Genomic DNA, 8,581 nt, shown 5'->3' with positions numbered 1-8,581 from the left:
GCAAAGCAAATGAAAACAAACAATAAGTCAAAAGACTTGGCTTAAGGGTTGGCAAAAAAAAAAAAAAAAAAAAAAAATTAGAAATGCCTATTCCTCTTAAATAAAAAAAAGTCCATATCAATTGTTGTGACAACAATTAGGCCTTGCTCTGCCATTTAGTTATGCCCCTAGGTATTAGCGAGTGGAGGTCAAATGAAAGTAATTAACCAACCTTGAGAGTCCACAAGTCACTGAGCTTCACCCTCTAAATAGGGCAAGTCTAAGCTTTAGTGCACTCCAGCCAACTAGCAATCCCTAATTCAAATCAACTATTGATACACTATTCAACTTTTCCAAAGACCAAACCTATGCCAAGTGTGAGAATTCTACTCCTAGCTAGTGTTGTCATTTTTCAAACTATGTGATGAGAAGAAGGAAAGGATAAAATGAGAAGAAAATAATTGAAAGTATTGCAACACAAAGATCTAAACAAGTTCAAAGAGTAGCAATGAAGATCCAAAATAGAGATGAAATCCAAAATTACAAAGTTGAATTCTAGATCTATGAGAATTGATCAATTGTATCTACTACTTGAAATTGGAGAAAAAATCTATGACATGAACAAAGTGGAGTGAGAATTGTAGTGGATCTCACCAAAAAGTCATGAGAATTCAGAAATTAGATGAGGATGAACCCTAGTGAAGCTTGGAATCTCCCTTTCTTCTCCCCAAAAAGTGTAACTAACTCTCTCTTCCCCAAAAAAGGGAAAAATATCTAGATCTAGAAGAAATGAACTAAAAGTCCCCTTAACCCTTGCTCCTTTGGTCTTCTAAGCTTTTCCCGCCAAGGTACTTCTCCAAAAGTGGGATCCTTAACTGCCTCCACGCTAAGTCACGTGACTTCATTAAAAATCATTTTCGCAAATCGGCGCGCACGCGCAAGGTACGCGCACGCGCCGTTGAGACGTCTTGTAATGTGCGCGGAGGCGTGATGTACACGTGCGCGCCCATGAAGATCCTGGCTTAGCCGCTTCTCAAGCCGGCTCGTGGCTTGGCTCTTGGCTTTGGCTTCACGTTGCCCTATCCGCGGCGCACGCAAGGTGCGCGCACGCGCCCATGCGGAAATTTCCAAAGCTAATCCTCATGCTTCTTCCTTTGTACCCGTCTTCCTTCTCTCTTTTCGGTCCATTCCTACTCTATATCCTGAAACCACTTAACACACAATCACGGCATCGAACGACATCAAGAGAAGATTAGAAATGTATCTATTTTAGTGCAAAATAAGCATGTTTTCATTCATGAGGCAAAACTAGGAAAGGAATGCAAAATCTTGTATTTACATATAGAAAGTGTGTGAATCATTGAATAAACCCCTGAAATCAGCACAAGATAGACCCTCAAATTGGGGTTTGTCAACCTCCCCACACTTAGATTCTAGCATGTTCCTCATGCTTAGAGAAATCAAAGAAGCACGGAAGACCGAGGGATCACAAAAGTATAGGACTCATGAAGTGCAACCTACTTATATGCATGCAACTACGACTAGTGCTACTATCCACTTGGTTGGGAACAAATTAGCCTTCTTAGGACATATGCGAGCATATGGGGCACGATGGTGGTCAAAGCATGGGACTTGCCACTTTCTAAGCATCAAATGCAATATGTGCAACCTTGCATGAGGAATGCTCGCGTGAGCCAGAATCAAAGGATTGAGCTTCGAACCCTCACCGGAAGTGTTTGCACTCTAATCACTCGGTGTTTGGGGTTTATTCTCTCAATTCTCCCCTAATCATGCTTCCCAAGATTTGTTTTTCATTAACAATCAACAATTATTCATTGCATGCATACACTTATCATGGGGTTTTTCTTAGGTTGTATGGGTTAGGTCAAGGTAGGGTCATATATGCTAGTGGACTTAGGATTTGAATCTTTGATTAACTTAAACTTCCCACCTAACCTATATAATGACCTATACAATTAGTACTAACCTAACTACCCATTCCTCACTTTTCCACATACTCATGCATTTTTCTTTTTGTTTCACAATATTTATGCATTGATTCTCTAGAGCTGCACTTTGGGGCATTTCGTCCCCTTTCTTTTCCTCTCTTCTTTTTTTTTCTATATTTTTTTTTTCTTTTCCATATTGTTTTCTTTCTTTTTTTTTTTTGTTTTCTTTGTTCTTTTGTTTTTCTTATTTTTTTTTCTATATACAAGAGCGTCAATGCATAAGATTTTACATTCGATCAATTCATGAATATGTACCCAATTCCCAATATTCCAATAATAATACAAAATACCCTTCTATTCACCGAATGCCCCAAGGTTCCCACACTTGAATGATACTCACACACACTAGCCTAAGCTAATCAAAGATCCAAATAAGGACTTTTATTGTTTTCCGCTTTAAGGCTTGTAATGTGCTAAATTAAGAACAAAGTGGGTTAATCGTAGGCTCAAGTTTGGCTAACAACGGAGGATAGAAGTCACGGCCGTTTGGGTGAGTGAGCTAATGAAATGATGGCCTCAATCATATAAATGCATGAATACACCAAATAATGGATATAAAGAATCAAACAAATCAAAGATCACAATCATAGAGAGAGAATAATGCACACAAGAAGGAAAAATAAGTGGTTATAAGATGTAACCACACCATTAGGCTCAAATCTCACAAGCTTGTGTTCTTAACTCAAAACCATGTTCCAAAATATAATTCTTCATGCAGCTTTTGCATCAAAGCATTTAAAATTTGCAATGCCATGGTTGCCCCAAAATGTTGGTTTCCTAAGAGAGAATTTCATTGTTCCAACCAAGCAGACTTATGCCAACTAAAACCTAATCATGCAACCTATTCTAATTTATTCAGATTTATTCAGATGTTACCTATGGAGATCGGTCGGCCGACCTCCCCCACACTTAAAACTTAGCACGGTCCTCCGTGCTAGAGGTTAGGCGCACTCGGCCGAGTGTGCCACATCTCCAATGCCATTGCTATCTTCGCTGGAAGTTGCGGTGGAGGTGGAGATATCGGGTTCTTCCATAGGTGGGGTGATTACGCTTAGAAGCCTCTTCACATGAGCATAGCGGCGTTGGTTACGCCTCTCATAGCGGTCTAATTTGTTGTGAAGGTCTTCAAGGCGTTGGGCGGCTGATTTTTGTGATGTAGATGAAGTGGTGGCGTGGCCAGTTGGTGTGGGCCGTGCAATGTCCATGGTGACTTCCGGGGGCTTGAGGCATCTCTTGGTCGGAATGATATCACCCTCGACCGGTATTGAGGTTCGCCTATCTTTAGTCTCCCGGTTGACGCCGGCTTTCGCAACTAATGCCGTCACTAGCGGGGATGGTAGATTTCCCTTGGCATGAATGCGCCCCATGGATTGGCGGATGGCATGCGGAACGTCGACCGGTTTCTCGGTCAAGATGCACCATATCAATAAGGCAAGCTCGGCGGTGATGGATGACCCATGTGTGCTTGGGAGCACGTAGTGAGCTAGAATTTGGGCCCATGCCGTAGCTTCTTGAGTGAGGTGGCGGACATCTAAACCCTTGGGTCTTCGCTTTATGGTTCCCCGAATCCAATATGCGTCGGGTAAAGCAATGACGCCGAGGATCGCGCTCCAATCGAATGCGCGGTCAATGCATGTAGCCAAGACTTCTTGGTAGGCGTCATATGCGTCCGTTGACGGTGCAATCCCAAGGACTTCTCGGATGGCTTCCACTGTGACCGACACTTGTTTTCGGCGCACAAATATTGATGTGAGATGAGGTGAGTGGAAGTTGGAGTAGAATTCCACCACCCATGAGAGATTGGCCTCCGTTGATTGCCTCAAGAGGAACTTCCAATGCCTCCGGTCAATATGTGGCATCACAATCGGACTGAGGTGAGCCGGTAAGACTAAGAGGGGTTCCGGATGGTAATTCCTTTCAATCATTCTGGAGTAAACAAGTTCGCAGTAACGGTTGGGAAACTTGTTTGAATCCTTAGGAGGGTTGTCCTTCTCTAGAACGTCAACGGGGCCCTTAGTCTTCTTCAGGAGGGGCTTGGCCGTTAGTTCTTGGCGCGCTTTATTGGAAGCCGGCTTCCTGGGGCCTTTCCCGTTGTCCTTTTTGATGACCATCCTGTAGAAGCAAGGAAGGAAAATATCAAACCCAAAGAAGTGGAGATACATGAGTTCTATATAATGAAAAGTTATGCCATAGAATATGGGTATCTTAGTTACATGACAGCTGCAACATGTAACTAGGATAATGTGTGAAGCGCAAGGTAAATAATTTCCATGTGGTGCAAGGGTAGTTTAAGCATGCAAGGAAGAAGCATGAGAAGCATACACCCTTAGGGACCATAAATGGGAGGCAAGCCAAGAAAATGGAAAGAATGGTTTGTGGAAAGTGGGGATGCACTCAAAAGTGATTGGTGAGAGGCAAGGTAGTCACAATGAGTCCAAAATTCAGGTATGCCTTTCATCGAACACTTGGTGTGCATCCTTCAAGTAGTATGTGAGTGTGTGAAAATGAGAGCAATGTAACTTTCCACAATCCATTATTAATGATTATAGTGCATATTGATTGCAAGAAAATTAAGCAACACCATTCATCTATTCATGTAAGTGAGGTTGAGACCTAAGTGCTTATGAAGAATCAAAGAAGAAAGAAGGAAGTAACTAGAGAGGGGAGGAAGAGAGAAATAAAAGAAGAAGGAAGCCTACCTAAATGATGGTGCAACTAAATGAGTAAGAACTACAAGAGATTAATGGACTAAGAGGGAGCTTAGTATAATACCTTGTGAGATGGAGAAGGATGTAGAAGAAGAAGAGAGGTGGAATGAGAATGAAGGGGTGAGTGTGTCCCTTTTATTTTTTTTTTTAGGCGACGATCACCGGCGCGTGCGCGCACGGTGCGCGCTCGCGCAGGGAGCGAGGTGGGCTAGGGGCGCGCGCGCGCGCAGGTCGCGTGCGCGCCCATACACTTGGGCTGGGGGCACAGGGGAGGCATAGGGGTGGCCTAACTCTCTGGGAGAAGTACCAGAGATGGCTGCAGCATGTTTTGGCGCGCGCGTGCACAGTGCGCGCGCGCGTCCTCGTGGTTGTGCCCCAGGCATAAGAGGGGCCTGGAGGGGGCTCAACTCTCTGTGAAATGGCCCAGAGAGGAGTGCAGAGTGAAAGGGTGCGTGCACGGCTGTGGCGCGCGCGCGCATTCCGCGCTTGCTTTGGATGGACGCGTGCGCGCCAGGTGCGCGCACGCGGCAATGGTGTTGGGCTGGTGGCTTAGTGTAAGCATGAGAGAGGCTTAACTCTCTGTAGAATGTACTAGGGGGGCAGCAAAGCAATCGGCGCGGACGCGCGCCATGCGCTTGCGCGTCGATTGGCGGATTTTGCTCATGTGCGCGGACGCGCCATGTGCGCGCACGCGCAGAGGAGTGGGTTTTTCTAAATTTGCAAGTGGTTACACCATTTTCAACATTTCAAACCCCCCTTTCCATACAGCCACTTAAGCACTATAGCAAATGAAGTCAACAAATGAAGGGGAGTTGTCATTAAAATCTAGCTAACAAACATGAAGTCAAGTGTCTATGTACAAGTCTCAAAGGAAGATCTTACCATGGTGGGGTGTCTCCCACCTAGCACTTTTGTTTAATGTCCTTAAGTTGGACTTTCAGCAGCTTATAGTGTTTTTTCAAGAGTTGCATCCCTCAAGAGGAACACTTCAAATTCCTTGGCATTCTTCCTTTGCTCACCATGATACAATTTGAGACGGTGCCCGTTTACCTTGAAGATGTCCGGGCTTGATGGGTGGTGCAAGTGGTAGACCCCATAAGGTTTTACTTTCTCCACTTGGTAGGGCCCATCCCACCTTGATCTAAGCTTTCCGGGTAGTAATCTCAACCTTGAATTGTAGAGAAGGACTAGGTCACCGGGTTGGAATTCTCTTCTCCTAATGTTCTTGTCATAGATGGCTTTCAACTTTTCCTTATAGAGTCGAGAGTTGTCATAAGCTTCCAATCTCATACATTCTAATTCCGCCAATTGAAGCTTTCTCTCTACTCCGGCCCCACCCAAGCTCGTATTACACTCTTTTACGGCCCAATAAGCTTTGTGTTCAATCTCCACTGGTAAGTGACATGCTTTACCATATACAAGCCGGAAGGGGCTCATGCCAATGGGTGTCTTGTAAGCCGTTCGATAGGCCCACAGTGCATCGGAGAGTTTAGTGCTCCAATCTTTCCTATTCGGCTTTACAATCCTTTCCAACACATGCTTGATTTCCCGGTTAGAGACTTCGGCTTGGCCGTTTGTCTGAGGGTGGTAAGCCGTGGCGACTTTGTGGATGATGCCATATTTTCTCATGAGGCCATCTATTCTTTTGTTGCAAAAGTGGGATCCTTGGTCACTTATGATTGCTCTTGGGGCGCCAAAGCGACAAATGATATTGTTCCTCACAAAAGAATACACAACATTAGCGTCATCCGTTCGGGTGGGGATTGCCTCAACCCATTTTGACACATAATCGACGGCTAACAAGATGTAGAGAAAGCCATTGGAATTTGGAAATGGTCCCATGAAGTCGATTCCCCATACGTCAAAGATTTCGCAAAAAAGCATATTTTGTTGGGGAATTTCATCCTTCTTGGAAATATCTCCAAACCTAATACATTGGGGACAAGATTTGCAATAGAGAGAAGCATCTTTGAGAAGAGTTGGCCACCAAAATCCGCAATCAAGGATTTTTCTTGCCGTTCTTTGGGGCCCATAGTGACCACCTCCTTCGAAAGCATGGCAAGCGTCCAAGATTGCTTGGAATTCGGTTTGAGGTATGCACCGTCGCACTATTTGGTCCGCTCCACACCTCCACAAATAGGGATCATCCCAAATATAGTATTTGGATTCTCTTTTCAGCTTATCCTTTTGGTGTTTGTTGAGATTGGGAGGGAAAGTGCGTGAAACCAAATAGTTTGCTATTGGGGCATACCAAGGAACCACTTCCGAGATTGCATGCAAAGCATCTAAAGGAAAGGAATCATTGATAGGAGTGGTGTCGCCTTTTGTGTGTTCGAGGCGACTTAAATGGTCCGCCACTAGGTTTTGGGCACCGCTCCTGTCTTTGATTTCCAAGTCAAATTCTTGTAATAAGAGCACCCAACGAATTAATCTCGGTTTGGATTCCTTTTTTGCCAACAGGTACTTTAGTGCCGCGTGATCCGAGTACACTACTACCTTGGAACCAAGAAGATAGGCTCGGAACTTGTCCAAAGCAAAAACAATAGCTAGAAGTTCCTTTTCGGTAGTGGTGTAGTTGGATTGGGCTCCGTCTAATGTTTTGGAAGCATAAGCTATGACATAGGGGATCTTACCTTCGCGTTGTGCTAACGCGGCTCCTATCGCATAATTCGAAGCATCACACATGATTTCAAAGGGTTGAGTCCAATTGGGTCCTCGTACAATAGGGGCTTGTGTCAATGCTACCTTGAGTTTGTCATATGCTTCCATACATTCCTTGCTCATCTCAAATTCGGTGTCTTTTTGTAGTAATCGAGAAAGAGGTAGGGCCACCTTGCTAAAGTCCTTAATGAATCTCCGGTAGAATCCTGCATGTCCAAGAAAAGAACGGACTTCCCTCTCAGAGGAGGGGTAAGGTAAACTAGATATGACATTTATCTTTGCCGGATCTACGGAGATGCCTTCCTTTGATACTATGTGTCCCAAAACAATACCTTGTTTGACCATGAAATGACATTTTTCAAAATTTAAGACAAGGTTTGTTTTGGTGCATCTTTCTAAGACTTTTTCAAGGTTACCTAAGCAATGCTCAAATGACTCGCCGTACACGCTAAAATCATCCATGAAAACTTCCATTGATTGCTCTAGAATGTCCGCAAATAGGCTCATCATGCATCTTTGGAACGTTGCCGGTGCATTGCATAGGCCAAATGGCATACGCTTGTAAGCATACGTTCCAAAGGGGCAAGTAAATGTGGTTTTTTCTTGGTCTTCTAGGGCAATATGGATTTGGAAGTATCCGGAGTAGCCATCAAGAAAACAATAGTATGATTTACCGGCTAATCGATCAAGCATTTGATCGATAAATGGTAGTGGAAAATGGTCTTTTCTTGTGGCCGCATTCAATCTTCGGTAGTCTATGCATACTCTCCAAGAATTCTGCACTCTTGTTGCTATAAGTTCACCACTTTCGTTTTTGATTGTTGTCACTCCGGACTTCTTTGGCACTACTTGGACCGGGCTTACCCATTCACTATCCGAGATAGGATAGATGATGTCCGCCTCAAGTAGCTTAGTGACTTCTTTCTTTACCACCTCAAGAATAGTTGGGTTGAGTCTCCTTTGAGGTTGTCGGACCGGTCTTGCTCCTTCTTCAAGAAATATGCGGTGCTCGCATACTTGGGGGCTTATTCCCACTAGATCCGCCAAACTCCACCCAATTGCCCTTTTGTTTTTCCTCAATACATTCAGCAATTTTTCTTCTTGTTGAGGAGTTAACTCTTGTGCAATTATCACGGGTAGCTTTTGGGCTTCATCAAGGTATGAATACCTTAAGTGAGGTGGTAGTGGCTTCAATTCCATCTTCTTATCATTCCTTGAAGTTTG

This window comes from Arachis hypogaea, chromosome 13, assembly GCF_003086295.3.
Source record: "Arachis hypogaea cultivar Tifrunner chromosome 13, arahy.Tifrunner.gnm2.J5K5, whole genome shotgun sequence".
NCBI classification, from domain to species: domain Eukaryota; kingdom Viridiplantae; phylum Streptophyta; class Magnoliopsida; order Fabales; family Fabaceae; genus Arachis; species Arachis hypogaea.
This window is presented reverse-complemented; position numbering follows the sequence as displayed.